Genomic DNA, 26,286 nt, shown 5'->3' with positions numbered 1-26,286 from the left:
ACAGGGAGTAAAAGGCTTTGCTCTCTGAAGACCACCCCTCCCATCCTGACTGAGGACTCTAGGGATAGGATGAGGAAGCACACACCACTGCGCCAGGCTGCCACCCCAGTACCATATGGGCTATAATGACTTACGGGGTAAAGAGAGTTGAAGCGCAGGAGCCCATCACAGAGCAGTAGTGGGCCTGTTGGGCTTGAACAATAGTGTGCTCTCTGTGTATGCAAAATGGCAAGGCAACAGGAAGCTTGGCTGAAATCAGTGCAAAATGCAAAAAACGGTTCCTTAGTGACCTGTCTTACCCTCATCAACATGTTAATTCTTGTTGTTAGCAAAGAATTCCAGGGTGTTCTCCAACATCAAACACCGCACAGATAGCAAACCCACACTTTGACAAATGTTAAGGAGAAACAAACCAAAACCATTTGCTCATAAAACACAGATGGATTGAAAAGACTAACAAGAGGCGCTCCCCTCCTGCTGCCCGTGGTCCTCCGGCGGTTCCCTCCCCTCATTAGTCTGCGGTCTGGTCTTTTTTTTTTTTTTTTTTTTAATTGAGACGGAGTTTCGCTCTTGTTACCCAGGCTGGAGTGCAATGGCGCAATCTTGGCTCACTGCAACCTCCGCCTCCTGGGTTCAGGCAATTCTCCTGCCTCAGCCTCCTGAGTAGCTGGGATTACAGGCACGCGCCACCATGCCCAGCTAATTTTTTGTATTTTCAGTAGACACGGGGTTTCACCATATTGACCAGGATGGTCTCGATCTCTTGACCTCATGATCCACCCGCCTCGGTCTCCCAAAGTGCTGGGATTACAGGCGTTAGTCACCCTGCCTGGCCCTGCGCTCTCATCTTAAGCTGCCCGTCTTCGTCTCTGAGCTTGAGACTCGCAGACCGGTGTCCGTTGCCTGAGCAATGACTGCCATTCAGAAGAAACTGGTGATTGTTGGTGATGGAGTCTGTGGAAAAACATGCTTGCTCATAGTCTTCAGCAAGGACCAGTTCCCAGAGGTGTATGTACCCACAGTGTTTGAGAACTATGTGGCAGATATCGAGGTGGATGGAAAACAGGTAGAGTTGGCTTTGTGGGACACAGCTGGACAGGAAGATTATGATCGCCTGAGGCCCCTCTCCTACCCAGACACTGATGTTATCCTGATGTGTTTTTCCATCGACAGTCCTGATAGTTAAGAAAACATCCCAGAAAAGTGGACCCCGGAAGTCAAGCATTTCTGTCCCAATGTGCCCATCATCCTGGTTGGGAATAAGAAGGATATTCGGAATGATGAGCACATAAGGCGGGAGCTAGATAAAATGAAGCAGGAACCTGTGAAACCTGAAGAAGGCAGAGCTATGGCAAACAGGATTGGTGCTTTTGGGTACATGGAGTGTTCAGCAAAGACCAAAGATGGAGTGAGAGAGGTTTTTGAAATGGCTACAAGAGCTGCTCTGCAAGCTAGATGTGGGAAGAAAAAAATCTGGGTGCCTTGTCTTGTGAAACCTTGCTGCAAGCACAGCCCTTAGGCAGTTCATTTTGAACAAGTGCTGTTTATTAATCTTGAACAGGTGTTTGATTACTGGCCTTTTTCATTTATCTATAATTTACCTACGATTACAAATCAGAAGTCATCTTGCTACCAGTATGTAGAAGCCAACTATGATTATTAATGATGTCCAACCTGTCTGGCCCACTAGGGTCCTTTTGACACTGCTCTAACATCCCTCCTCTGCACTCCCACCTGATACACCAGGCACTAATTCAAGGAATTTCGTAACTTTTGCTTCTTTCTAGAAAGAGAAACAGTTGGTAACTTTTGTGATTTAGGCTGTAACTACTTTATAACTAACATGTCTGCCTATTGCCTGTCAGCTGCAAGGTACTCTGGTGAGTCACCACTTCAGGGTTTTACTAGTTAACAGATTTTGTTGGCATAGCTCTGGGGTGGGCAGTTTTTTGAAAATGGGCTGAACCAGAAAAGCCCAAGTCCACGCAGCTGTGGCAGTTACAGTTCTGTGATTTCATGTTAGTTACCTTATAGTTACTGTGTAATTACTGTCACTTAATGTATGCTACCAAAAATAAATATATCTACACTTGAAAAAAAAAGAAAAGACTAAGAGGAAAATAATCTGGACACAATAAAATTGGAGTAACTAAAACACAGCACATGCAAAAACCGTTCAGACATTGGGAACAAAAATACCAGGGTCAGATCACCCAGCCCTGTTGTTAAACTTCTTATGTCTACCACGAACAGCCAATGGCAGTGCAAATCCTATATAAGGCAGTGTGCGTTGCCCATTCAATAAAGGAAAGCCCAGGACATGGGCCACTGTGGGACAGGAAGACCGGTCAGAAGTACAGTGCATGCATACAAGGTACTTCCAGTATGCAGAGGACAGCTGTGCCCAGCCCACCATGCCTGCAACTCATTTGTGTCCACTGTATACCAGAGGAGGGTCTAGTAAACTTCAGTCTGAAAAGTGAGTCATGTAAAACAGTTATGACAATTGCTAGATTTGGAGATCATTCTTCAAATATATCTCTTTCAAAATATTTGTGATATTCTTAAGCACTGTGCAATGTTTTAACATTTGCGTCTCAACTTTATGACTCACTTATTGGGATGACCTTGCATTTATCAGTATTTTAGCCATTATAGAATAGAATCTGGATAGCATTTTCCTTAATATCCTTCAAGACATATGCTATTTTATCAATTATTTACTCAGAGTAACTACACCAAGAAATCATTGTCCTTCATCATATGTGTGTATATATATAATATATATATATTTTATAATATATATATGCACACACATATATATAAATATATATGTATATTATTGCACTTTAGGTTCTGGAGTATATGTGCAAAACATGCAGGATTGTTGCATAGGTACATACATGGCAATGTGGTTTGCTGCCTCTGTCCCCCCGTCACCTATATCTGGCATTTCTCCTCATATTATCCCTCCCCGACCTCCCTACCTCCCTGCTGTCCCTCCCCTATTCCCCCTGATAGACCCCAGTGTGTGATGCTCCCTTCCCTGTGTCCATGTGTTCTCATTGTTCAACACCGGCCTACGAGTGAGAACATGCAGTGTTTGTTTTTCTGTTCTTGTGTCAGTTTACTGAGAAAGATGGTTTGCAGATTCATCCGTGTCCCTACAAAGGACATGAACTCATCATTTTTTATGGCTGCATCATTTTAATCCTAAATAATAACAAATGCATGGATTCACTTTGGAAGAAAGTCTCAAATTTTTTAGTGAAAAAACTCCAAATATACAGTCAGAAGGAATTCTTATATGTACCCTCAGCAAACCATTCTGGATTAACTAAAATAATATTGTGGCTTAAATTTGTAAATAATTTGATTATTTTGTGAATGTTTTCCTGCAACAAAAGTAAACTTAGGTATCAAAATTGACGTATACTTTCTCATCAACAGTCAGAGCTATTTTGAAAATGAGTTACGTACAACTTACTGTACTTGCTATGCACAACTCTACTTGCTACAAACAGTCCCCTCGATTACCGCTTGTTCTGTAATCCAAATTGCTCTGTCACCATCTGTCAGCATTGAGGTAGCTAGTTGAGGTTATAAATCAGCAGGAGGCAGGACGGTGCTTAAAGTCTTCAGAACCACCGGGCAAGATGGCTCATGCCTGTAGTCTGAGTACTTTGGGAGGCTGAGGTGGGCGGATCACTTGAGGGTCAAGTGATCACTTGAGGTTCAAAAATGTTCAAGACCAGCCTGGCCAACATGGTGAAACCCCATCTCTACAAAAATACAAAAAGTAGCTGGACATGGTGTCATGCACCTGTAATCCCAGCTACTTGGGAGGCTGAGGGAGAAGAATTGCTTGAATTCGGGAGATGGAGGTTGCAGTGAGCTGAGATTGTACCATTGCACTCTAGCCTGGGGGACAGAGCAAGATTACCTCTCAAAAAAAAAAAAAAAAAAAAAAAAAGATAATCAGAATCTCCAACCCCAAACCCTCACCCAGAACACATTGTTTTATTTCTAGTCTTCCTACTAAGTCTCAGATATTTATCATACTGTATGGTCTAAAATCATCCTCACAGCTGCCCCATCTCCTCGCAAAAGAAATGTAACCAGAGACTGGGGTTCTGCACTTGACCCTCAAGAATCCCGTAAGAAAATGGATGCTACAATTCCCTGTTTAGGTTGATGCTTCTATCTGTTTGATTTCCCTTTACAAATGCTACTTCCCACCACACTCCTTCCTCCATATTTGACACATATTTCTTATACTTCAAGAGGCAGTTCAATATTCAGTTCTAAAAAACATGTTCATGGCTCTATTATCTCATTCTAAGTTAGGATTTTTCTCATGTGCTTATATGAGGTGTGGTGCTTACCCCTATCTCAATACTTAACATATCATTTTGGAACTGGCTATTTATTTTACCCACTAATTTCAGTGGAAGTCCAAAGATAGATCATTTATTTCTGGAACTTTATGCATAAATACCTCTGTGCAAGGACTGAAAAACTAATGAAGGCAGTCATGCTGAGCACTCCTGCAATATGCCTACACTTTGTCTATCCCTTGGCACTTGCCAGACACCGAACACGTTTTCGTCCAATGAGCTAATGAAGGTGCACTTGGTATAAAAAGCATAATATACTTTAAAATTGATGCTTGCAGAACTGCACAAAAGTCTTGTAAGAAAAGCTAGCCTGGGCCGGGCGCGGTAGCTCATGCCTGTAATCCCAGCACTTTGGGAGGCCGAGGCGGGTGGATCACGAGATCAAGAGATCGAGACCATCCTGGTCGACATGGTGAAACCCCGTCTCTACTAAAAATACAAAAAATTAGCTGGGCACGGTGGCGCGTGCCTGTAATCCCAGCTACTCAGGAGGCTGAGGCAGGAGAATTGCCTGAATCCAGGAGGCGGAGGTTGGGGTGAGCCGAGATCGCGCCATTGCACTCCAGCCTGGGTAACAAGAGTGAAACTCCATCTCAAAAAAAAAAAAAAAAAAAAAGAAAAGAAAAGCTATCCTTCTACAGTTCTACAGCAGAAGTCAGCAAACTATACCACCATTGCCTGCTTTTGTATCCTCGCCAGCAAAGAACGGTTTGTGCACTTTCAAATTTTTTTTTTTTAATCAAAATGAGAATAGCATTTTATGACGTGAAAATTATGAGAAATTCAAATTTTGATCTTGATAAATAAAGTTCTATTGGCACACAGAGTCTTGTTCGTTCATGTGTACTGTTCATGGCTGCTTTCCCAGGGCAACGACAACAGCGCTGATCAGCTGTGGCCAAGACCAGATGTGTGTTCCCCTTGCCTTGTACTCTGGTGCACTACAAATTACAGTGATGGCCTTCTAGTGCTGCTTGCAATGACATTTAATTCACTTAATTTCAGTGCATGTTCTTACATCTGCCGAGGGAGGAGGAGAAGAGCAGACTCCAAAAGTTAGACTTTCAAGGCAGAGTGGAGTGTAGATCATTTTGTTATGAGATTAGAAGGCAAAACATGTCTTCTGTATGCAGTAATCTTGTAGCCGTGCTAAAGAGTACAGTATATATTGATGTTACCAGGCAGGCACTCAGCATGGTGTTCCCAACAGCAGGCAGAAAAATTATAAAATGTAAAGTACAATACTTTTCCCAGAAAGAACACTTGTTTGAGAGTTGAGGACATTGAGAGGAGCTTCAAATATCCACTAAAAAGTAAGGTAAAAGTATAAAAGTATTGTGGGCAATTATAAAAGGCAAAATTATAAACTATTAGATGATAATGGAAGTTATCTGTATCAGCTTGAGGATGAGAAAACTCTTTAAACAAGACTCAAATTTTGCAAACCCATAAAAATATTTTAAATTTTCCACTTCATAAATGAAGAACTTAGATCATTCAGAAAATTTTATACTCTCATTATAAAAGAATGCAAATTAAAATTATACCTGTTAGACTGGCAACGATTCAAAATTTCATATCTCACTAATAGGTCAAGACTGGGAAGAAACAGGTCCTCTTTTTCACTACTGATGGAAAAATCAGTTGGTCCAGCCAAGTCACTTTACAAAATGAATTTCAAGATGTTTTCCTGCATTGTCAGCACCGCCACTGCTCTAAGTTATGTGAGTAGGAAATCGCACTGACACCTACTGAGCCAGCCTAGGCAGGACCAGAGGGAGCCGCATGGTGGGTGCCCCCTGTTCTGAGCCCACCTGCCTGCCACCCTGCCTCTGCCTCCTGGTTCCTACCAACCCGTCCACCTCTCTGGGACCACTGGGCATTAACCAAGGAGGAAACATGCTGGCCCTTTGCTGAGTGCTGCTGGCCACACTGTGGGTAGTGCTGGCCCAGGAGGCTGCCCTACGCTCGAGGTGGTGAGTGATGTACTGACTAGGCTGCTGTATTCCCCTGACCTGCCCAGAGTGGGAGAAGATCATGCCACTGTCCACTGGTTGCACAGGAATCCCGGTGCAGGTTAATGCTCCAGCAGATGGGCTGGCGTGGGAAGGAGGTTGCTTTTGAGGCTGGTGCAGCTCTGCGACTCTGGAAACCATTCTTGCTGCCGGGCTGGCTATCCAGCGGGTCTGTGCTTTGCTGGTGGATGTTCCTCCTGAGGAGCTCCCGCTCTCCTGCTTCTGGAAGAGCCCGCTCAGAGGCGTTGGTTGTGAATAGAGTCTTCGGAGTCAAGGTTCTGAGTCAAGGCTGTGCTACTGGGAAGGAAGTTTCAGAACCCTCAGGCAGAACCTCTTCCACGAGCTGTGCCAGTATTCCCAGGAGGCCCAGAAGTTCTGCCAGTTGGCAGTGCCAGAGCGAGATTCCTCTTTCTATACAGCATCCCTGTGTGTCACTAACAGTGTTGGGAGCATGTTCAACACAACCCAAACATTGGAGGGTTATGGAATCCTGCAGCCCGACCCACCTGTCAACATCACAATCATTGCTGTGGCCAGAAAACCCTGCTGGCTCAATGTCACTTGGCAAGACCCCCACTCCTGGAACTTACGTTTCTATAGACTATGGTTTGAGCTTTGATACCTGGCTGAACAGTCAAAGATGTTCATAACATGGATGGCCAAGGATCTCCAGCATCTCTGTGTCATTCTCAACACCTGGAAAGACATGAGGCACCTGACACAGCTTCAGGCCCAAGAGGAGCTGGGGCAAGGCTTGTGAAGCGAGTGGAGCCCAGAGGTCATGGGCACCCTTTGGGCAGACTCCAGGAGTCCTCCAGCTGAGAGCACCTCCATGCAAACACCTACTACTAAGAAAGATGATGACAATATTCTCCCCAGAGGTTGGCCAAATGCAACAAGCTTCCTGGATTAAAGAAGACATGGAGGTTGCAGAGTCTGAAAGACGGTAAGACCTGCATGCACCGGCTGTGTTCTTTGGAGTGGCTGGTCCCAGAGAGACCCAGACCCACCCCAGTGCTTGTTCCTCTCATCTCCTCATCAGTGCCTTGGAACCGACACCACCTCCAGCCATGGCCGACCAGATGCCAGGGACCCATGGAGGCCTAATGCCATCAACAATAGAGACTGCTTCTTCCCCAGAGAGGTAGCCAGGTGGCACACGGCAGGCTGGGTGTGTAAACTAAAAAAGTATCCGAGACAGCGCCCAATCAACTTAAAAGTGTATTTTGCCAAGGTTAAGAACACGCCTGGAAGAAACAAACATGGAATCATAGAAAGTTTTTATGCCTTTTTCCAAAGATGCTTTTGAGGACTTCGGTATTTAAAGGGGACAAGCGGGCTGGAGGGGGAAGAGGGAGGGTATGACCACATGACTGAATCCATATGTGGCAAGAGAAAAGGAGCAGGCAGAGGAATAGTCAACGACGTATTCATCTTGAGCTCAGTAAGTCAGCACTTTAACATAGAGCAGCTACCTGTGGAGATGTTTAACCCTGATCTGTAGCTGTCTGCCTAGGAACAAAAGGAAAGGCAGCTTCTTATGTGCCTCTGCTTTCTGCTCATGTAATTTCTTTTGGAATGATGAACTGGGGGTCCTGAGCTCTTATTTTCCCTTCACAGGTGTCAGCATGCTGCACCATGTGGATGACAGAGCACAAAGGGCTCAGCAGAAGCCGCCTCTCACTGTCCTGCCAGCTCATCTCAGGGTGTGGGGCCTTTGGCTTCACTTTTATGGAAGAACCTAGCAGAATGCTCTAGATCAGATGAAAATCGGGCTGCTGCGGCCATTCAGAATAAAGAAGTGGTTGAGTTTTTAAACCTCCTTTCCCAAATGCCCTGCTCAAGAGGGTTAGAGTGAGCTCAGGCCACCATGAAGAGGGCCGTATCAATGCTCTGTTGGATACTCTAGAGGGCAGAGCCAGGCAGCTGGGAGGGGGCCTCAGTGTGAAGGAGAAGCTGCTGACTGCCCACCCCCAAACTTGTGCACAAGCTGCACCATTGTGCAGGTGGGATGGATTTCCAGCCAAAGCCTCCCTCAGTCACCTTGCTCTGACCCTTTGTGCGGTTACATCTTCCAGTTCAAATTCTGAAACCTCAGTGCCTTTGCAATTCTGTTTTCCTAGGCCTGAGGATGGCTTTTACTTAAACCACCTAGACTGAAGAACCTCTTTCTTCCTTTCTTCCCCACAGCTGGGGGTGTGAGTGAGTGAATAATACAGTATCTTGGAGTCTGATGGTTTTAAATGGGGAACTATAATTAGGTCCTAATTAGCATTTCGCTAAATGTAAACAATAATCCTAGGCATTTGCGGAATATAGAAACGAATGTATTGGCTTTGAGTTTCAGGAGGAGAGAAGCAAAGGAAGGAGAGGAATGGGGGACAGGATCTTTATTGCCTCCTGTAGTAGGGGGCTGAGGGTGACCCCAGCCTCTGAAAACCAATACTCTCCGTCTCTCACCTTCCCCAAAGAAGAGCTGGCAGTAGAGAGGGCTTCCGCCAGCACTGAGATCAAAATTGTTGTATCTCATGTTTGTTTTCAATTGAACCTGAGTATCAGGGAAGATATTTTAACAGCAGGGAAAACAATGTAGAAAAATAAAGGAACCCGGTAAGAATGCATTTTGATTTGCCTTTTTAAAAGACCACCATTGTTTTCTCTGGGGAAGGCAGAAGATCCAGTATTCACTGTGTCAGTATAGAAATAGCTTGTGGGGGAAGCAGAGGAACGTTGTTTAGCCCAAAAGCAAGTCAAGTGAAAAAGGAGGGGGAGAAAAAATAATTTTCCCTATTAGAGAAGAGATTCTAGTTTTATTCTGTATTTATAGTATGCCTCTTCTCTGAGGAGAACGCACCTACTCCCCCAGTGGTTATGAAGGAAGTGTATCCCACTCCCTGTCCTAGTGCTGAGAAGTCTCCCCATTCTACCAGGCAGAGTTCTAGAAATTCCCCACCCTAAAAGCTGTGAGGCCTCTGCTGTCAAAGGGGAAATTCTTTTTGTTTAGGTCTTTGAGTTGGATTCAGCTCAGCTGGAATGAAGCACCCACTAACAGTCTAGCCATGACACAGCGACTGACCACTCCAACTACGTTTTCTGGCCAGGATTTGAAAAGTCAGTGGTATTACTGGGTACCCAGACAGTTAACCCTCAGGCATTGCGGTATCCCAGAGTAGAGATGTGATTAAAATCATTCATGTAACCACAGACCCAAAATTTACCAGACCACAGAACTTTCTGAGTACCTTTTAGAAAATCCTTTTACCCTTTTAGAAAACCAACCACTACCACCAGATAGGTGTAAAGGGTGAAAATCACCCTGTCTTATTTGCCGTTTTCCAGGTTCAAGCTGTGATGATATTCCACAAGTAGTGATTTTCACTGCTGGGTTTGTCTGTACATTTTAGACTCTGTTGCTGCTTGCGGCAACTTAGTTAACAAAATTCAAGCAAGAGTGAGCCGTTTTTTAAAACTAAATGAAAAATAAAGATTGGCTGGATGAGGTGGCTTGTACCTGTCATCCCAGCACTTTGGGAGGCTCAGGTAGGAGGATCACTTGAGAACAGGAGTTCAAAACTAGCCTGATTGACATAGCGAGACCTCATCTCTACAAAAAGAAAAATGTTTACAAATTGACTGGGCATGGTGGTGAGCACTTGTAATCCCAGCTACTCTGGAGGCTGAAATGGGAGGGTCAGTTGAGCCCAGGAGTTCAAGGATACAGCGAGCCACGATCATGGCCTTACCTTCCAGCCTGGGCAACAGAGTGAGACCTTGTCTCAAAATATAAGTAAGTAAATAAATAAACATAAGCTTCCTGTTTTTAAACTCTTAAGACAGTGTTTTCTTTACTCATCAGCATTAAGAAAGCTGAAGGAATTTGATGCACCATGGCCCCTTTCTCTTCTGGTGCCAGGTGTTTTGGGAGCAGCAGCTTAAAATGCAGACACAGCCAAGTCCAAGAACCACACCACACACAACCAGTCCCAAAAGTGACACAGAGATGTTATCAAGAAGCCTCGACCACAAAGTTACAAATCTCTTAAGGAAGTGCGTGCCAACTTCCTGAGGAACATGCGCTTTGCCAAGAAGCACAGCAAGAAGGGCCTAAAGAAGATGCAGGCCAACAACGCTAAGGCCAGGTGTGCAGGTGCCGAAGCCATAAAGGCCCTTGTAAAGCCCAAGATCCCATAGGTCGTCAGCCACAAGCTGGATGGACTTGCCTACATTTTCCACCCCAAGCTTGGGAAGCGTGCTCATGCCTACAGTGCCAAGGGGATCAGACTGTGCCAGCCAAAGGCCAAGTCCAAGGCCAAGGATGAAACCAAGACCCAGCATGCAGCTCCAGCTTCAGTTCCAGCTCAGGCTCCCAAAGCTGCTCAGGCCCCTAGAAAGGCTTCAAAGTAGACATCTCTGTCTACCAACGTGAGGACAGAAGGTCTGGTGTGACCCCCTGGGCTGCCATCTGCATGGGGCTGGGGTCCTCCTGTGCTATTTGTACAAATAAACCTGAGGCTGGAAAAAAAAGAAAGAAAAGAAAATGGAAAAAATTTGCTTTGAGGGATACAAAATGTTTAGAAGCTGTTGGTCTCCATTTATAAAGATGAGATAATCATATCATTTAGGTCCCTGGAACCAGATGTTTAATACTCTTCCCAAAATTATAGTGAGAACTTGTTAAGGTAATTGTGGGCTTAATATAGCTGTTATACATCAGCAAACATTCCTGACAATAACAACACAGCAATGTAGCTAACATATATTGAGCTGTTACCCAATGCCTCTCCCATAGCTGAGCACTTCCTAGTGCAGGGAGAAGCGATTGGCTATGGTTTCTTGATGCCCAAGGCTCTCCTATGCAGGCACAGCCACCCCATTCTGCAACCTTTGAGCTTCGTAGGATTGACACAGATGGTATCTGGCTTTTCTTCATCTTCATAACCTGACAGTAGGGTATTTCCCTGTCCCCCAGTCAGTGCGTAAGCCCAGATAAAACAAAACATGAGAAGAGCATGAAAATATTGAACCAGACGAGCTGATAATTTTACATTAGCCTAAATTAATGCTCCAAATTATCCTCTAAAATCAGTACTGCTGTTATCCTCACTGGCAGTCAAACATTAGACACTGACTCCTTCCTATGGCTCATGTTAGCTCTTCTCAGTGCTCATTCCTTTTCCTGGCATCCAGCACAGGACTTTCTTTTCTATTTCTTTTTTTTTTTTGAGACAGAGTTTCATTCTTCTCGCCCAGGCTGGAGTGCAACGGCGTGATCTCGGCTCATTGCAACCTCTGCCTCCTGGGTTCAAGCAATTCTCCTGCCTCAGCTTCCCAAGTAGCTGGGATTACAGGCACCCACCAACACACCTGGCTATTTTTTTTATATTTTTAGTAGAGACAGGGTTTTACCATGTTGTCCAGCCTGGTCTCAAACTCCTGACCTCAGGTGATCCTCCTGCCTCTGCCTTGCAAAATGTTGGGATCACAGGCCAGAGCCACCACACCCAGCCTGGACTTTCTTAAAGCAGCACCTTCAGTGTATGTGAATTTCTTCAAATATTCCAGAGCCATTGCATCTATTCTCCCCAATACAGAAGTCCCACTTTCCCCTCAAACCATGTCAGTAATTACCCAGAATATCAGAAGCCACACAAGTCTAAGCCCTCCAGCATGTGAGAAAAGATGCTTCACGTCAACATTTAAGATGGTGCTTTTTCTCCAGCAATAAAATTGAGTCACTGCACATTAAGAAAGTATCACACTGTCTCCATGCTCTCTGTTAAGAACAAAATAACCCTTCTTTTAAAGTAGTCCTCAAAATTAGGTCTGCCACTTCCATTAAGGGTATGATCTTGGTATTTTATTGCCTTTTAAAGTTGCTTGCTATTTTAACTCCACCATTTTACAATTCAAAGTTGCTTCTATAAAACCAAAGGTTATCATAGGAGAGTCTTTGTGAAAAGTCTCTGAAAGGAGCCTGACTCCTGGTTCCCTTTCTATCAGGGAAAACACCAAATCTGAAAGACACTGAGAATCCCTTGAGGTGACAGGTTCTGTCTTCAGCCTGTTTGCATAGGGCTTGAGACTTTGGCAGCCAGGCCCTCATTAGGAGGGAAACATAAAAAAGGGAGCTTTGAAGTTTTCCTCCTGGGACTTGGCACATCTGCTCTGGGACACTGGACCCATCTGTGGGACTCTGGACCCAGCACCAGATGCCCATCAAGTGAGAAAAGTCCAGTGGCAGAGACAAGGTCCAGAGGAGGGAAGGGATGGACCTGAGAGAAGAGCTGGGGAGATAATGGAGGAGGCAGCTCCAGAAGTAATTCAGAGCAGAGGCCCTGCTGTAAGGGCACTTTAGGGACGTTTTAACCAGCATATTTTTCTTTTTCTGATCATGTCATTGCACCAGAACCCTACACATCTAAAGAAGCCTATGTGAAAGATCTCTCTCAACTATTTTAAATATTCTAAATGATGAAAAATGCATTTGTTACAGGTAAACTGGCAGCCAGCAGCTTTTATTTCTTTGTAATGCATAAGATAATATGTCTTTTAACCAAGAGCAACTTAGATTCTAGTAAATCTAATCTCTCTCTCAACACACACATACATTATGTTACAGATACATAATGCCTACAAATTTGAGGAAGGATATTGACGTGTTTGCCAACATATTTGAAAACTCAAATGAAATGGATGATTTCCTAAAGATGGTTAAGTTGACATTAGTATTAAAAAGTTATAGAAAGCCAGAGAAGCTTTTTAAAATAGGAAAATAAAAAAGAAGAAGAGAGTCATGTGAAAGTTCTGCTTTTTAAAAAAGATTCAGCACACATGATTTTAATGTTGGCTCTCTGTTTCTTCCAGATTTTCTCCAGAGAGAGGAAAAATCCAAGTTCATTTTCAATAAGGCTATCATAATTTGGATATCAAAAGTAGATGAGAATAGAACACAAAACAAAACCTATAGACAAACTCTACATGTTAAAATAGATGCAATAATACTACCATAGATGCAACTACAAAAAACAAACAAACAAACAAAAAACTCAGCAGCAGAGTGAAACAAACATATCTCATGACCTAGAGGGCTATCCTGGAAATACAAAGTGGCTCATCATTAGAAATTTGTGTATTGATAAAATCCAGTAAATTAAGAGATTGGAACATCTTAGTAAATCTTCTGAAAAGAAAGCAATGGGTAAAATTTAACATTGAATCTCATTGTTATACAATCAAACAAGGAAATCCAGGATAAAATAAAACCTCTGAACCCAATAAAATATATATACCAAAATCTGCAGCAGACATCAAATTTAATAATTATTAAAAAATTTACCACAAGTGTTTAATCTAGAAATGGGATCATATCTGTAAATTAAGAAACAGTTATATGTGCTAGAAAGAACAAGACTACATATCCTGATTTTCAGCCAAGATTATATATACTTTAACAGTACAAGAGAATCAATTGAATACATTTTAGAATAATTTACTAAGAATGTCCCATTCATGATAGCAAATAGCAAAAATCCTATCAAATATTTAGTAAGAACACAGTAGCACATGCACAAGGACTTATGAGAAAAAAAATGGAATTTTTTTGACACAACAGAGGGGAGAAAGCATATCCTGAGGCTATGAGTGTATTTGGGTATAAAGATTCCAGTTAAAAAAAAACTCCAGCAATGACTTTGTTTTCTGACAAAATGGCAAAGGGAAAAAAAAACAATCTCCCTTCTACTTCATTAGTTCATGTTTCACCCTCTCTAATGGCTGTTAAACTCACCCGCTAAGTTCTCTCAGTTTCAGCTGCTGTATTTTTTATTTCCAGTATGCGTATTCTATTTTTTATGTCTTTGTTCTCTGCCAAAGCATTCAATCCTGTCTTTTAATGCCTCCAATATATTAATTATGTTTGTTTTAATGTCCCTGCTTGATAATTTAAACATTTGATGTTCTGTGGATCTCTTTCCATTGTTTATTTCCTTTCTTTGTCAGGTCAGGTTTTCTCTCCTTGAATGTCCAATTATTTTTGATTGAGTAAGAAACATGGTCACAGAAAATTGTAGGGCTCATTCTGGTCTCTAGAGGATAAAATCTTCCTGCAGGAAGATGTTGCTTCTGTCAGGAAACTAGAAAAAGAGGCATTAGCACTCCTGCATCACCTTCATCCAATTAGAAAACCAGGAATTGAGGAACCTGAAATTTTGGAGAGGGCTGTTTACAGGGCATTCTCACTTTTAAGGTGGAGACTTCTGAGTTCCAAACAAAGCCTAGGGTGTTTACCAAGGTCCTTCCTCATTGCAAGTTCCTGAAACTTGCAAGCATCTATAGAAGTTCAACTTGGTGCTACATCATCAGGATGTCAGCTCAGGGAGTAATTTAGAAATTACCGATGGATTATCATTATTATTATTTTGAGATGGAGTCTCACTCTGTCACCCAGGCTGGAGTGCAATGGCACGATCTTGGCTCACTGCAACCTCCACCTCCCGAGTTCAAGAGATTCTCCTGCCTCAGCCTCCTGAGTAGCTGGGATTACAGGCATCTGCCACCACGCCTGGCTAAATTTTGTAATTGTTTTAGTAGAGACAGGATTTCACCATCTTGGTCAGGCTGGTCTCAAATTCCTGACCTCGTAATTCTTCTGTCTTGTCCTCCCAAAGTGCTGGACGGATATTTTAACCAGATAGGCTGAACTAGTCCCCTGATCCTCAAGATGGGTGGGTGATAAATTTTCCTGTTAAAATGGGACTCGCTGGATCTGATAAACCAGTTGCCCCACACAATAGAAGTATAAACACACCACACAGGTAGTTTTAAATTTCCTAGTGGTCATATTTTAAAAATATAAACAGAAACAGGTGAAATTAACTTTAATGCCATATTTTACTTAACTTAATACATGCAAAATGTTATTATCTTAACATAAAACCAACCTAAAATTTATTGATGATGATTTTTTTACATTTTTATCTTACCAAATTATCACAATTGGTAGGTATTTCTAAATGACAGAACAGCTCAGTTAGGACTAACCACACATTAAGTTTGGAAAGCCACATGTGGCTAGTGATAGCACAGGAATCATCACAGTCTAGAACATTCAAATTGATGCCAAACACTTAGGCAAGAAGTTACATTAACTGTGTACAGCCAGCTAAGATTTGTGAATTTGAAACTCAGTTAGTCAGGATTGACTGATCACCCACTGGCAGGGTCTAAATGATGAAAAAGGCTGGCATAGTGAAGTGTAATTCCTCAGAAGCTGTCACTGTGCCACTATGTGCTCTCCATAAGGATGAGGAGGGTGCTTGCATTCACCCTTCCCATCAAGCAGGGCGGTTTCCAGACACCACTGAGAGACACTGGCTGTTCCCCTTGGAACTTGAGAGCCATGAGGCCTGTTTCTGAGACTTGTATGGAAAAAACCCAGAGGTCAGAGACTGTGGCTGATGCCGCCCAGCTCACAAGGATAAAGACAGCAACCTTTGGAGCAAACTGTTCCTTTTCTGGTTTTGGGGCTCACTAGCGTGCAAGAGGTAGTGCATTGAGGAAAAGGAGCCACCCACACTTGTCTCAATTCTTTTGCCACTTTCTAGTCCTGAAACAAGCCCAAAGTGGCAGAGAAAACAATTTAATGTAATGATAAATGGAATTTGTTTATTACATTCGACTGACCAATTGACAATTACTGAGTTGAGACTTGTTCCTATAAACAAAGGCACCAGGAAGCCTCAGTACCTACCCAAGATGTTAATTGAGAGGTAAGCAAAGAAGAAATAGGTTCACAGAGTATATTCTGCATGCAGGGATTAGACACAATAAAGCTTCTTTGGTATTTCCCTTACTGAGTCCTCTTCATTCAATAAACTGGTTACTGGTTCGTTCATTCAATAAAGTGAGGGTTTTTGTTTTACCTCTTGTGGTAGCAGGTAGGGGACCAGAAAGAGCTAAGAGAACCTGAGAATCAGGTGAGGCTTGGGGCTCATGCTGCAGAATGGGGGTTGCTGCCCCAGGGTCATACCCTTGATCAGTGGGACCAGCACAGCCTCCAGAGGCTCATCGCACCTCAGTGGGCTGGTCCGTACTGCCCAAGGACAAAACCATCACTCTATCAGGCCAGAATCCTGGTGTTTTGCAAATAGCAAAAATCCAGAAGCTCCTGTTTTTCAGGGCTCACTTTCTGGTCTGTGGAATCTTCTCTTGCCACTTGGGAAGGTGGAAGGAGATGGCAAACTTGGAGACAAGCAATCAATAGCTTCGACAAGCAAGTTAAGGTTGTATTTTTCGATTTATTGGTAAGAGACTAGTTAAACCGGAAGAAATTAGAATTTTTGGTTAAAGAAAAGTTTTTTGTTTTTACTATTAACAACAAAAAACAGCATGCTCTTTCCTTTAACCCAAATGCCATTACCAATCGTGAGTCCAGAGAAAGATGATACCAGCCACCTAAAATAAAGGATGCTGCACACATAGGCACAAGCTGTGTTACATTTTATAAAGGAAACCAACATTTTCCTTGAAAGCATGGTATTTGAGTGAGTCAAAAGAAAGCATAAAGGTTTATCTTTGTGGCAGGAGGATGAAGGAAGCAGAGAATTATAGGGAAATATAGCATGAGCTATGAGAGAAGAAGTCGAGCTGTTGGAGGCAGAAAGCTGTAATTTTGGAGACAGGAGGGGTCATGGTGATTGCCCAGGCATCTTTTATTTTGTAGACAGAAAATTCTGTCAAATGATTGCAGAATTGCAGTAAATGAAGCTGGTGGAATCCAATGAAACTTTTAATTCAGAGATGCTCTGTCCCCACCAAAGCATGCTGCAACTTTTCTCCAGGGAACCATTCATTGACTGCATTTTTCTTTTTGTAATTCAAAAATAATTCAACACTATGTATTTGCTGTGGCTTGAATGTCTCCTCCAAAATCCATGTTGAAACTTTGTCCCCAGTGTGGCAGTACTGGAGATAACGTGGGACATTTAAGAGGTGATGGGACCATGAGCGCTCTTCCCTCATGAGAGAATTATTCCATTCATGGGTTAATAGGTCAATGGGTTATGGTGGGAGGGGAACTGGCAGATTTGTAAAAAGAGAAAGAGAGGCCTTAGCTGGCACACTCCAGCCCCCTCACCATGTGATGCCTTGCCCTGCCTCAGGACTCCACATAGAGACCTCACCAGCAAGAAGACTCTCACCAGATTTTCCCTCTTAATCTCGGACTTCTCAGCTTCCATAACTGTAAGAAACAAATTCCTTTTCTGTATAAACTACCAGTTTTAACTATTCACGTATAAGCAAGAGACAATGGACTAATACATCATTTTATAACATTTTGGCCCTTTCTTCTCCTTTTCACTTTTATTGTCATAGCTTGGGAAGACTGTATTTATTAATGACAGACCCAATGATATCCTGTTACCATGGAACATTTGGGTCCCCTGAAATTAATATGCTAGATCTCTAGTTTCCAATGTGCTTTCATTTGGAGACGGGGCCCCAAATAATTAAGGCTAAATGAGGAAATTAGGTCATAAAAATGGAGTCCTGATGTGATAGGATTAATATCCTTCCTATAAGAAAAGGAAACTCTCCTCCCCACTGCCACCCATGTAAGGATACAGTGAGAAGACAGCCATCTGCAAACTAACAAGAGACCCCTTACTGGAAACCAAATTGGCCAGAACCTTGATCTTGGACTTCCAGCCTCCAGAACTGTGAAAAAGAAATTTCTGTTGTTTAAGCCACCAACCCCACAGTATTTTTTTATGGCAGCCCGAGTAGACTCATACACATCCCATCCTCCATGCTCTTCTTCAATGTGACCATTCTAGTCCCCACTAAGTCCTCCTGCTGAAGCTGGGTTGGCCTCAGGAACTTGGTCAGGAAGCATGGACCTCAGCCCGGTTCTCTTGAGACACTTGTTGTCTGGATGATTCCTTTTGAAACCCTCCTTTTCAGAGCCCCCGTGTCCAGGCTGTGAGAAGTTCAAGCCACATGGAGATGCCAAGTACAGGCACAGAGCCCTAGCTGTGCCTTTGAATCATTTCATTCTGAGCACCAGGCATGTGAATGAGAAATTTTCCAGTTGGTTCCAGCCGCTAGCTGGCCAAGCCAACCACAGAGTTTCAGGTTGTCCCAGCTGATGCCCTAGACATCATGGAAGAGAGACAAGCTATCTCTGCTGCACGTGTCTGAACTCACAACCACAAAATCTGCAAGTATAATCAAATGGTTGTTTATGTCATCAGGTAGGGGCACTTTGTGTATCCATGGTTACTGAAACGTGACATTTCTTTCAGTGTAATTTCCTCAGTGGGTGTTGTCTGGCCCACCCTTTCAATCCTGCCCTGTCTGACTTGTGAGATGTGGGGACAGCAGAGATGAACATAAGAGAGAAAACCTCCTGGGGGGTGAACTAATGACAACTTGTGGAATAGAGTTCACAGTGTTTCTTATTTGTGTTCTTTTCCCCCATTTTATTATTTTTAGAGATGGGGACTTGCTCTGTTCTCAAGGCTGGGGTGCAGCAGTGCCATCATAGCTCACTGCAGCCTTGAATTCCTGGGCTCAAGTAATCCTTCTGCTCCTCCCTTCCAAGTCACTGGGACTACAGGTGTATACCACCATGCCTTGCTAATTTTTTAAAATTCTTTTTGAAATTTATTTGTTTATCTATTTATTTATTTGCTTACAAGTTCTCATTAAGTTCCCCAGGCTTGTATTGAACTCCTGGCCTCAAGTTATTCTCCTACCTGGACCTCCCAAGTAGCTGTTTACAGGCATGAACTACTATGCCCAGCCCTCCAACTTTATTCTTGATGGTAAAAGCTTCCAAATTGCTTACCTTAACTACCAGTGTCTCTGAGCTTCTAACTTTGGTTATACTGAAGGCTATATTTGGCTATACTCAAGGCTATGTTTGACAGTTGGATCTGTCAAAATGTTCAAAGCACTCCATGCTGGTCCTTTAGTTCAAGTCAGACCAGCCCAAGTCACTACTCTCACTAGACAGGACGCAGAGTACCTACTATGGAGTAAAGGCATCAAGTGAAAAGACAGGAAAAGCAAGAGTCAGCCTGGTCTCTCCTTGGAAAAAGGCAACCAGGACTCAAGAACAGGTTTGCGGGCTGGGTACAGTGGCTCACGCCTGTAATCCCAGCACTTTGGGAGGCCGAGGCAGGTGGATCACGAGGTCAAGAGATCGAGACCATCCTGGTCAACATGGTGAAACCCAGTCTCTACTAAAAATACAAAAAATTAGCTGGGCATGGTGGTGCGTGCCTGTAATCCCAGCTACTCAGGAGGCTGAGGCAGGAGAATTGCCTGAACCCAGGAGGCGGAGCTTTCGGTGAGCCGAGATTGCGCCATTGCTCTCCAGCCTGGGTAACAAGAGCGAAACTCCGTCTCAAAAAAAAAAAGAACAGGTTTGCAACTAGCTACTTGCCTGGTAGTAGATTGATTATAGTATAGTTTATTGTCCAAACAGGAAAGGGATGCTATTCATAATCACACTGGAACAATAAGCATGCAGCTGGTATGATTCCATGTATGTAAAATTCTAGGGAATGCAAACTAATGTATAGTGAGAGAAAGTATCTTAGTTTCTGCCCGGGGTGGGGAGGAGGGCTTGGCCAGGAGGGATTAAGAGTAAGCATAAGGAGACTTTAGGGAAGATTGGCATTTTCTTTTCTTTGATTGTGGTGATGGTTTCACGGGTGTACACAAATGTCAGAACTTTTTGAGTTGCGCACTGTAAATACATGCAGGTTACTGTTTGCCAGTTATAGCTCCATGAAGTGATTAAACAGTCTGTACCACAGCCACGAGTATGTTGCTGGCCATTCCAATAGTATATTTTTGTAAAAGAAATGAAAACATTGCAAAATCATCTCTTCTAACCTTCCCTTCCCTTATTCTCTTTTCTCCTATGTCATTTCCCCAAAGTAACCACCATCAAGATGTTAGCATACTTTCCAGGCACAATTGGATACATATTCTGTGTGTATATATCCATTAAGTTTGTTTTCTTTTGTGAGTGTAGAATGTTTGCCTAAGTATTACCATATTGGGGAAATTATCTAATTTGTGACCATTGGGGGGGAAATATTTCTCCTTTTGCTGTCTTCTCTCAAGACCTGAGAGAACTTTGCTTCAGACCTGAGGGCCCGCTAACCTCCTCAGGCTGCTTTTCAGGAGCTCTTCGGTTATGACCCCTGTTTCTTAGATGCCTTGTATTCTCCTTGGTTGCACTCTTTGTTAGTTTTTGCAACATTGTATTTTCAAGAAATCTTAGAAAACATTTTTCTGCACCTTCAGAAAAGCACATAAATGAAAAGTAAACTTTCTAATCCTTCCCTGAATGTCTAAAAGTGTATTTTAAAAAGATTTTTCAATTACATTTGATCTATAGTTTGACTGGGAATAGAATTTTAAGTTCTAAAGCATTTTCCTAAGAGCATTCGAGCACTGTTCCATCATCTTATAAAGACTAGTGTAGATGATGGAAACTCTTCTACCAGTTGTTTTCTTCTTCCATTGTAGGTAACTCGCATGTTGCTTTTAGAATCTTTTAGTGTCTTTGTTTTAGTCTCAGTTTTCTGAAATTGCTTTAGGATATGTCTAAATAAAAATATAGTTGAATATGTATATATTCCTTTTTTCTAACATTGTTTAAAAATATAATATACTCCCATTTTTTTTCTCTCTTTTCCTTTTGTAGACTCTTAATAAAGAAGGTAGCATTTCTGAATAGACAATCTCTGCTCTATGTCTCTAGTTTTCTCTCTCATGTTTCTCTTCGTACTGAGACATTTCTAATTTATTTAAATTAGTGCCATTGAATTGTTTTACTTAGGTATTTTTAATCCCATGAACTGATTCTATGTTCTGATTTTATACCTTCTGAACAGGAGTCTGTTCTTAAATTGTGGATGCAATTCCTTCTCTTCTAACTCTGAATAGAAGTTTAAAAATACCTGAAAACCATCATTCTCAGCAAACTAACACAAGGACAGAAAATAAACACCGCATGTTCTCACTCATAGGCAGGTGTTGAACAATGAGAACACATGGACACAGGGAGGGGAGTATCACACACTGAGGTCTGTGGTTGGAGGGAACTAGGGGAGGGACAGTGCAGAGTGGGGAGTTGGGGAGGGATAACATGGGATGGGGAGGAAGGCAGCAAACCACATTGCCGTGTATGTACCTATCCAACAATCCTCCATGTTCTTCACATGCACCCCAAAACCTAAAACACAATAACATATATATATGTATATATATATATACACACACACACACACATGTATATGTATATATATATATATATACACACACACTCACACACACACATAAATACCACTTTGTTTTCTGGATTATCTTTGTTTCTTTCTTCTTACTTTTTTTTTTTTGAGATGGAGTTTCGCTCTTGTTGGCCAATCTGGAGTACAACGGCACCACCTCGGCTCACTGCAACCACTGCTTTCCAGGTTCAAGTGATTCTCTGTCTCAGCCTCCTCAGTAGCTGGGATTACAGGTGTGTTCCACCATGCCCAGCTAATTTTGTATTTTTAGTAGAGACGGGATTTCATCATGTTGGCCAGGCTGGTCTCAAACTCCTGACCTCAGGTGATCTGCCTGCCTCAGCCTCCCTAAGTGCCAGTATTATATATGTGAGCCACAGTGCCCATCCAATTGTCTTTATTTTTTCTGTGGCCAAGTCTATTCACTCCTTCCAAGACCCTATGTCTTTCTTTTTCCTTCTTTTTTCTTGGAGTGTGAGTTTATAAATAAAACATATGGATGATTTATTTAGAGAATTCACAAGGCTTTCTTCTACCATTAGTCTCATTTTTGGCCTTTCCCCAGGATTTGAGGGCTTCTTGCAAGGTCTGAATACAGGTAAGATATGTTACCTGGTGGCTTATTTGAGGCTATAAATAATGATAAGGGAAGTTGGCAGGCCTATGCAAGCATCAGATACCAAACAGGACCCTGTCTCAGGGCCTCTTTTGTTTCATGAGCCTTAGTCTCTCCTAAGCAGGCATTTTTGCCTTTAATCTGGGAGTAAATACCAGCTCTAGGAACAAAAGGTGGAAAAGCCTACCATGACCCCAATTCTATCTCAGAGTTGCTCTAAGTTTATTCTGTTTGTGTATTTCAATCCCAGGATCATGCCCCAAATAAACTGCATGCATTGAATCTGTTCTCAGGTCTGGTTCTGGAGGAATACTCTAGGATATTCTCCTGAATTCAATACTCAGCCTCAGAATCCAGAGATCTCCTTTTTTCAATTCACCAACTAAGGGTTTGGAAATATATTACATGTCGGACTCGGACTCAAGATGGTGCAGTGAGAACAACCCAGGATTGAAACTCTCAGTGAATGCGTGGAGAGGGTGAGTCAGGGCCACATTTCCACACGGATCTTTGTTTCCCACAGGATAGGGAAATTCCCAGGTATAAAAGAGACGTGGGACGCCAGGCAGAGGTTTTGGCTGGTGCAGCTGGCAGCCAGTGTGGCCGGCTGCCGGCACTGTAGTGCAGTGGCGCTACACAGTGCTCCGCACAAAGTGCACTGGTCCGGGTGCCCTGTTGAACCGACAATCTGAGACTTGAGCGGGCTGAACTTGAGACTGAATGGGACCTGGACAGTGAGCCAGCCCAGGAGATTCCAGGGAAACAGCATTTGGGGTAGCACAGTGGGACAAACAAAACGGAGATTTCAAACGCTCCCGGTGGAGAGGTTCCCTTAGGGCACAGCTGAACCCAGTACGGTGCAGCTCTGTGGGGGAGGGGTATCTGCCATTACCGAGGCAATCCGCCCCTACTGAGGTACACGCCCATTGCTGACGCAGCTGAGGCAACCCGCTACAACAGAGAGACTCTGCCGCAGGGCGTAGCCCATGGCAGCAGGGCGGAGACCGCAGCAGAAGGGCAGAGCCTGCAGCAACAGGGTGAACCTCACACCAGCAGGGTGAAGCCTCGGCAGGCAAACAGTGACTAGACTGCCTCCTAGCTGGGCAGGACAACACAACAGACACTTACAAAGAAAGCCCCAACCCCCCCAAGACAGAGCATCTGAGAAAAAAAGGGTTTTTTTAATGAGTTCTGTTGCAGTAGAATTAAATGTAGCAGACTAACAGCCCTGAATGAACAACAGAGCTCACAGCTCAGCACTTGAGCTCCTATAAAGTACAGACTGTCTCCTCAAGCAGCTCCCTGACCCCTCTATATCTAGAAGACTGACATTTGGCAGGCATCATTCTGGGACAAAGATAGCAGAAAAAGAAACTGGTAGCATCCCTCACTGTTCTGCAGCTGCTATAGGTGCACCCCAGACAAGCAGGGCCTGGAGTAGACCTCAGCAGTCATACAGTGGAGGGGCTAGACTGGTAGAAGGAAAACCAAGTAACAGAAATACTTCATCATCAACAATCTGGGCGTCCACTCAGAGACCCAATCGAAAAGTCAGCAACTACACAGACGACAGGTGGATAAATCCACAAAGATGGGAAGAAACCAGCGCAAAAAGGAGGAAAACACCTGAAACCAGAACACCTCGCCTCCTACAAAGGACCAAAACTCCTCACCAGCAAGGGAACAAAGCTGGACGGAGAATGACTGTGACGAAATGACGGAATTAGACTTCAGAAGGTGGATAATGAGAAACTTTTGTGATCTAAAAGAAAATGTTTTAAATCAATGCAAAGAAACTTAAGAACTTTGAAAAAAGATTCGAGGAAATGATAACAAGAATGGATAACTTAGAGAGGAATATGAATGAATTAAAGGAGCTGAAAAACACAATACGAGAACTTCGCGAAGCATGCACAAGTTTCAACAGCCGAATTGACCAAGCAGAAGAAAGAATATCAGAAGTCAAAGATCAACTCAATGAAATAAAATGAGAAACCAAGATCAGAGAAAAAAGCGCAAAAAGGAATGAACAAAGTCTCCAAGAAATGTGGGACTATGTGAAGAGACCTAACCTACGTTTGATAGGTATACCAGAATGTGACAAAGAGAATGAATCCAAGCTGGAAAAATACTCTTTAGGACATTATCCAGGAAAATTTCCCCCACCTAGCAAGACAGGCCAACACTCAAATGCAGGAAATACAGAGAACACCACAAAGATATTCTGCAAGAAGAGCAACCCCAAGGCACATAATGGTCAGATTCAACAAGGTTGAAATGAAGGAGAAAATACTAAGGGCAGCCAGAGAGAAAGGTCGGGTCACCCACAAAGGGAAGCCCATCAGACTCACAGCAGATCTCTCGGCAGAACCTCTACAAGCCAGAAGAGAGTGGGGGCCAATATTCAACATCCTTAAAGAAAAGAACTTTCAACCCAGAATTTCATATCCAGCCAAACTGAGCTTCAGAAGTGAAGGAAAAATAAAATCCTTTGTGAAAAATAAAGTACTCAGAGATTTTGTCACCACCTGGCCTGCTTTACAAGAGCTCCTGAAAGAGGCACTACACATAGAAAGGAACAACCAGTACCAGCCATTCCAAAATCACACTAAATGCTAAAGAGCTTCAACATAATGAAGAATCTACAACAACTAATGGGCAAAACAGCCAGTTAGCATCAAAATGGCAGTATCAAATTCACACATAACAATATTAACCCTAAATGTAAATGTACTAAATGCACCAATCCAAAGACACAGACTGGCAAATTGGATAAAATTCCAAAACCCATCAGTCTGCTGTATCCAGGAAACCCATCTCACATGCAAGGATACACAATGCTCAAAATAAAGGGATGGAGGAAGATTTACCAAGCAAATGGAGAGCAAAAAAAAAAGCAGGAGTTGCAATTCTCATCTCTGATAAAATAGACTTTAAAGCAACAAAGATCAAAAGAGACAAAGAAGGCCATTACATAATGGTAAAAGGATCGATACAACAAGAAGAGCTAACAATCCTAAACATATATGGACTGAATACAGGAGCACCCCGATACATAAGGCAAGTTCTTAATGACTTACAAAGAGACTTAGACTCCCACACAATAATAGTGGGAGACTTTAACACTCCACTGTCAATATTAGACAGATCAACCAGACAGAAAATCAACAAGGATATCCAGGGCTTGAACTCAGACCTGGAACAAGCAAACCTGATAGACATTTACAGAACTCTCCACCCCAAATCCACAGAATATACATTCTTCTCAGCACCACATCACACCTACTCTAAAATTGACCACATAATTGGAAGTAAAGCACTGCTCAACAAATGCAAAACAACTGAAATCATAACAAACAGTCTATGAGACCATAGTGCAATCAAGTGAGAACTCAGAATTCAGAAACCAACCCAGAACCACACAGCTTCATGGAAACTGAACAACTGGCTCTTGAATATTAACTGGGTAAACAATGAAATGAAGGCAGAAATAAAGAAGTTCTTCAAAACCAATGAGAACGAAGACACAACATGCCAGCATCTCTGGGACACATTTAAAGCAGTCTCTAGAGGAAAATATATAGCAATAAGTGCCCATATGAGGAGAATGGAGAGATCCAAAATTGACACCCTATCGTCAAAATTGAAAGAGCTAGAGGAGCAAGATCAAAAAAACTCAAAACCCAGCAGAAGACGAGAAATAACTAAGATCAGAGATGAACTGAAGGAGATAGAGACACGAAAAACCCTTCAAAAAATTAATAAATCCAAGGGCTGGTTTTTTGAAAAGATCAACAAAATAGACAGACCACTAGCCAGATTGATTAAAAAGAAAAGAGAGAACAACCAAATAAATGCAATAAAAAATGATAAAGGGGAAATCACCACAGATTCCACAGAAATTCAAACCATCATCAGAGAATATTACAGACAACTCTATGCACATAAAC

The 26,286-nt window shown here is 42.8% G+C and overlaps 3 pseudogenes; all 3 read left to right on the top strand.

Moving 5' to 3' along the window:
* Positions 1–903: 903 nt before the first annotated feature.
* LOC100400579 (transforming protein RhoA pseudogene) lies at positions 904–1,788 on the top strand (annotated as a pseudogene).
* Positions 1,789–1,843: 55 nt separating this feature from the next.
* Positions 1,844–8,170, top strand: LOC100400938 (interleukin-6 receptor subunit alpha pseudogene; annotated as a pseudogene).
* A 1,301-nt stretch (positions 8,171–9,471) lies between these two features.
* LOC128931349 (large ribosomal subunit protein eL29 pseudogene) lies at positions 9,472–10,816 on the top strand (annotated as a pseudogene).
* The last annotated feature ends 15,470 nt before the right edge of the window (positions 10,817–26,286 follow it).

Source organism: Callithrix jacchus, chromosome 1 (genome assembly GCF_049354715.1).
Source record: "Callithrix jacchus isolate 240 chromosome 1, calJac240_pri, whole genome shotgun sequence".
Classification (NCBI taxonomy): Eukaryota; Metazoa; Chordata; class Mammalia; order Primates; family Cebidae; genus Callithrix; species Callithrix jacchus.
Note: the sequence above shows the minus strand (reverse complement) of the source record. Positions and strands in the feature narration are given on the sequence as shown.